The 5,859-nt window shown below is 32.5% G+C and overlaps 2 long non-coding RNA genes across 2 annotated transcripts; both read left to right on the top strand.

Annotated features, from left to right (window-relative positions):
* Positions 1-1,302: 1,302 nt before the first annotated feature.
* LOC132046136 (uncharacterized) lies at positions 1,303-2,703 on the top strand. Its single transcript, XR_009412607.1, has 3 exons — positions 1,303-1,511; positions 1,676-1,787; positions 2,681-2,703. It is a non-coding gene; the product is annotated as an uncharacterized LOC132046136 (long non-coding RNA).
* A 1,143-nt stretch (positions 2,704-3,846) lies between these two features.
* Positions 3,847-5,572, top strand: LOC132046137 (uncharacterized). Its single transcript, XR_009412608.1, has 2 exons — positions 3,847-4,517; positions 4,630-5,572. It is a non-coding gene; the product is annotated as an uncharacterized LOC132046137 (long non-coding RNA).
* The last annotated feature ends 287 nt before the right edge of the window (positions 5,573-5,859 follow it).

Genomic DNA, 5,859 nt, shown 5'->3' with positions numbered 1-5,859 from the left:
GTTTCGACGAAAATTGATTTTGAAGGGGTGATATACGGACTATATAATAGAATACGGACCGTATTATTGAAGAACCCCCACCATATATTGGAAACAGTGAGGGTGGTGTACTGTGACTGATTTACGGTCCAGTTATACGGACCGTATATTGATTTACGGTCCGTATATTGGACTTTATATCAGAGGCGGTGGATTTTAACTTTGCTTATATTTTCGACCCTCTCTCATTTTATTTCATTTTCATCATTCCTCCATATCCTCAACACCCCTAAAATCCCTCCCAAGCATATTCAAGCTAACCCAAGCTGAAATCAAAGATAAAAGTGTTAAAAGTCCCGAATTGCTTGTTGAGTTCTAGTTTCCCTTCTTGTGGCGGATTTGGAAGGTACTTCATGGTGAAGTAATCTCTGGATTAGAGTATTTTTGAATTCTAGAGGAAAGTTTTCGTCTTTTTTACTTGTATTTGAGCTTGATTAAGCCTTAGTCATGTTGTTGGATAAGGAAATACGTGTGATACACAGTATATTGTATTCTCGTTGGAGTTGAAAAGTATGGGCTGTTTTGATGCATATTTTAATGTTGTTAAGGGCCGGAAATCATGAGGGTTAGTTGTAGTAGTAGTAGTAGTTGTTGTTATACTAAGTATATTTGAAACGGAAGAAATGTATATGAGCGTTGATATAATGACATCGCTCGTCTGGATTTTTTTGGCTATAGTGATTGACTGTTATATATACTTTAGTAGCATTCGATGTTATATCTTATTTAATTGTTATAGATTGTCTTCCAACTCTAAACTTATCATTGACATCTTAGATATTTTATTTTTATATTTGACTTTTATGACATCAGAATATAGCTGGTGTTTTAAATATGAAAACAAATGACTAGCAACAGAAGTAGAAAATTTTGTAAAATAAACCAGAATTAGTACCATTAAAGTGAAAGGTAAATCAATAATAAGACAATCAGAGGTAATTTTACCAAAAATATACCACCATAATAATTGGTATTATTGTTATAAGTATAATGTTATTTTAGAAAGGTAAAATATAATATGAAAAATCAATTTAAAAAAAAACAATGAAATGCTGTTATAAATAATAGTAATTTTTATACATAAGTTGGACTGTATAATAACAAAATTAAGCACATGAATTTTCTTTATTTTATCATAATAGGTGGGCTGTGTGCGATAAATGACTCCGATAATTAAAATTTTGTCACATTTATCTAATATAGGAATTTTATCCATTATATTATTGTCAAAAGCATTTTTATTGTTAGAAAATACTTCATTTTCTCAACAAGGTGTATGGTTTGTTGCCTAAAATTCTAGTACTACTATTTTTTGGTCAAAAAGCCAGCGCGGTTAGTTCTCCCTCCGTTTTTAAAAAATTTCCCAAATCTTTTCCCTCTTTTAGTTCCATTAAGCCTCTAGGTTTTCCCTTTTCAACCGTTCGGCTGAACAACCCTCTTCTCTGGTGCAGTTCCTAGCATCAATCCTTCAGGTGCGTACTCTCTTCATCTGCACCAATTTCGATCTAATTTAGTTACTTTTGTTTAAGTGTTATTCTTCTTCTGAATTTATAGCTCTTGTACTGACTTTTGAGACAACGGATTACATCTTTTATTGCTCCATTAATTCAAATTTGGTTTTTTTCTTTTTATTCAGTTCAGGCTTGGATATATGCCTTATTGGTTGTATCTTCAAGTGTCTTGTGTATTTCTGCAGGGATGTATCCATTTGGGCGAATCAACTTTAGAATGTCACTGCTCATGTTCAGGTAGTTTTCTCTTTTTCTCTTAATTCTATTCATTTTTCTTATCTCAATAGCCGTATGATTTGGGGGTTTTCAGTTGCAATTGCAGTTATTTCTTGAATGAGTAATGAAACCTCATGGACAATCTACCTCCCTTTTTCAAAGAGTGTTGACATTCTAGAAAGACCATTCATTGGCAGATATTTCCTCACATAACTTGAAGAATATGATTTAGTAAATCTTGTTAAATAAGTTTCAAAATATATTAATATTTCAGACAAATAGTATCTCTGTTATTAGACATTTTGCTTTTGGCTACAGATTTGTCCGAGTTGTAGTAAAGAGCTCTTTTATTCAACTAAAAAATTCCAAATATAATTTAGTACCTGTATGATGTTTAAATTGCTTAAACAGACCCATAAGTTAATGCAACATCGGAGAGCACATGTACTTTATTTTGCTGTTATCTAGTCGGGAAATTTGCTATCGCTTCTACATTGGGGTATTTGAAGATACCACATGGTATTTAATGAATGCATCTCTTTTACTTGCTATGATCTGATATATTTTTTCTTATCTACCTCATGCTTTTGTTTTCCACTTTTGTCACTTTATGTATCCTATAATTATGATATGCATTTTTTTGATATATTTTTTGAAGTACTATAGCTTACATCTCATCTTTTGTTTCTTTAGGTTGCAATTTGTTGAATACGAAAAGAAAACTATTATGTTCTCTTTTCTATCAATATGTCTTTGCATCCTTTATAATTATTTAAAATTTTGATTTTTATGCATGTTTATAATGGTACTATGAGAATTCTTTTGCAAGTACTCAACTTCAACGTGAATAGCATTACATCCTTATATACGTACTAATATTATAATACTCTTTCATTTCTATATTTCTATAAAAGGTTGCTAATGTTGAATAAGCAAATATTTGAATACAACACTCTCTATCTTCCAAGAGAATGGAACATAGAGTAAAAAGCCATTTGTAACTATCTTGAGTCAAATTTGGTCAAGTAAACTCCAGTCCTGTAGGTTCATCGCGTAGCTGAAGACTACATTTCACTCCCTATATCTGTTTTAGGTAGATTTCTTCTGTGTGAATCTCCCCCCTCTTCATATATCTCCATACAGTTCATTGTTGTTGTTGTTGTTGTTCATGTTGCTAATGTTGAATACGTATGGAATTGATGGAGTGTATTATGTTCTCTTTTCTATCATAATTTGGCTTTGCAAGAGTTTTTAGAAGTTTACTTATCTTTGAAAAGGTTTAAAATATTGGCTCATTTTTAAAAGGTGGTAATTAGAAAGAAGGAAACAAGTTCAATGAAGAAGGCAAAATGATGTCCTCTTTTAAAAGATGAATCATGAAAAAGGACAAAGAAACCTTCTATGGCTCTTAGGGGACAAAATAATTCTTTTTTTTTTAACAAGTACTCAAATTCAACGATGTGAGGACTATGCTCTTTGTTAAGAAAAATTATGGCGATTCCTTATATAACACTAAACCACCCGCTAAGTGGATGATATTATAATACCTCTTTCATCCATCCTCTCATTTCTTTAACCAAGCTTTTAAAAGATGTTAGTAATTACTTTCTGATAGCTACATATTTGCAGAATAGAGGTTAAGCAAAATATTTGAATATCAACACATTGATCGTTTTGCTAGAGAATGGAACATAGAGTTCGCAATGATCCTCCTCTGTACATTAATGTAACCGTTCGTTCTCTTCCCTTTACCGACTTGGTTGCAGCCATTTGTAACATTACCACATCATTTTGCAGTCAATATTTGGTCAAGTAATCCCAAAGCATACAACCAAAGTAGATAAAAGTTCATCGCATAGCTTTGACTCTTAACCACTAGAAACCCAACACTAGAAACAAGCTTAGAAAAAGACTACATTTCACTCCCTATACAAGTTTTAGGTAGATTTGCAACTGCCTTTGTGAATCTCCCCACCACTTTGCATATATCTCTCTAGGCAAAACTCACCTCATGGACTAGCTTTTGCGATTAAACATCATCTTCAAAAATCTTGGAAATAACAATCTGTTTTGGGAGAATATTTTTTTTTTTGAGAGAATTCCTTCACTTTCTCTATTCCAGATTGAACAAAAAAAAGATTGTTTCCCTGTTGTTGTATGTCCCCATATTGAGCCCCCATGTAACATTGTCCACATTCCAATTGACAGGCCTTGAGAGGGGAAGGGGGAGGGGTGTTAAGTGTAGCACATCGGTGGAGGGATGGGTTGTTTGCTCTTTATATGATCTCGGGCAATCAATTTCTTCACATTTTGCAAGCCCGAAAACCTTAGGCTAGGTCATTTAAAAGAAATATGAAGATAACTCATGTGATAATTCAAGTATGCAATTACTTAACGTGACTATGCCTGAGTTTCTACGACTCTTACACATAAGTGATTACTTCAGTAATAGTCCACAGTGTTCTACTTGTAAACTCTAGAGGTAAAAGCTTTAAAGGATGCATCCATAGATTTAGGAATTAAGAGAGAAATGCACAGGGTTTCAAAAGATTCCAGAATATTTTATTGAAACTAATCTTTATAAGTACAGTATTGCCAACTACTTCTGTAAATTGCAGATTTTAATGCCTGAATAGCTAAGAATTGAATTAGAATGAATAAATAACGGACAATTTTGAACTATTTGATTACAGCTTTTTCCAAAAACCACTACCAAAACATCTTGTAGTATCGTTCTTCAAATTTCTTACAGTAAGTGCTCTCTTTCTCAGTTTGGATAATTCTTTTGATATGGAACCTTTTGTGCATTTTTCTACAAGACTAGTTCCTGGACACTTGTATTCTCTTTGCTCTTTCATTTCAGTGTTGGTGGAAATTTCTTGGCCTGCAGCTCCCCTTGGTAAGTTTTTGCCCTTTCCATGTATGAGATTTGACATTTACTAAATTTTATATCAAGAAATTTGTCGGATGCATACTTACTGGTTTGATAAAGGGTGCACATTTTTTGGAATTGGATTGTGTTGCTCGAAGTATTAATGAAACAATTGTATGGATTCAGTTACTCTGTACTTTGTTATTGAAACTGGTTGACAAGTTCCCAGTTGTGTGCTTATGTAATGATTTACATTTTAGCTTGTAATTATTTTTTTACTTTCTTTCCAGGCTTCTAGCTCTACTTTCTGTTATTCTCATTCCTCTATAAATAACCATGACATCAAGATCCTTTCAACTTTATTCAGAGGAGATAACAACGTTCATGCTTAACGCTGTTATTTTTTTCAAATTGTTGTGTATAAGTTTAGTTCTTCCTTCTGCACATTACTGTCATTGGGCTCGTGTTGGCACGGGCTCCAACCATCTAGTATATATTATATATACTCCACCCTTTTTTGCATTTTGGATAGGATGTTAATTGACCTCTTGTTTGTAAAATAGATGCAGATTCAATTGAAATCAAGAAAATTCGTGGAAAAGCCAGAAAAAGGGTCTTGAGAATGGAAGTAATCTATGGAAAAAAAGATGATACAAGAGATCCCAGTTGGTAAAAGAAGGTCGCCTAAGGAAATTCCATCAGCAAAGCACTATCAAATGAGTGGGGAATAATCGCTCGAAATTTTGTTTCTCTTCAAACAAGTGGAATGAACTCACAAGAGAGGAGAAAGAACAATGATTAGATATTGTATTTTTCAAGACAGACTCATTTTTGTCATAGGAGATATTAGTTCGTCATAAATTGACTACATTTGTGACAAAACATAGTCTTTGTTCCTAAATTGCCTTCTGATCAATAATATAATTCATTTTTTTGACTACAGTTTCAATTTGTATTTTATCACAATTACTATTGTCACTAATCATGATAATTTATAGTGACAATTTTGTTTTGTCTGTACAAACAATATTTTTAGTGACGACATGGTAGGTTTTAACTACAAATTTATAAGTCATTTTTGTAAAAGCAAAGTTGTCACTAATTTATAAATTTAGGGACGAAATGTGTTTTCGTATATAAAAGGTCGTCTTTAGTGACGAAATTACTATTATTCAACTACGAAATACATATAACTTCAGAGACAATTGATGTCGTCACTAA

Source organism: Lycium ferocissimum, unplaced genomic scaffold, assembly GCF_029784015.1.
Source record: "Lycium ferocissimum isolate CSIRO_LF1 unplaced genomic scaffold, AGI_CSIRO_Lferr_CH_V1 ctg9566, whole genome shotgun sequence".
Classification (NCBI taxonomy): domain Eukaryota; kingdom Viridiplantae; phylum Streptophyta; class Magnoliopsida; order Solanales; family Solanaceae; genus Lycium; species Lycium ferocissimum.
This window is presented reverse-complemented; position numbering and strand designations above follow the sequence as displayed.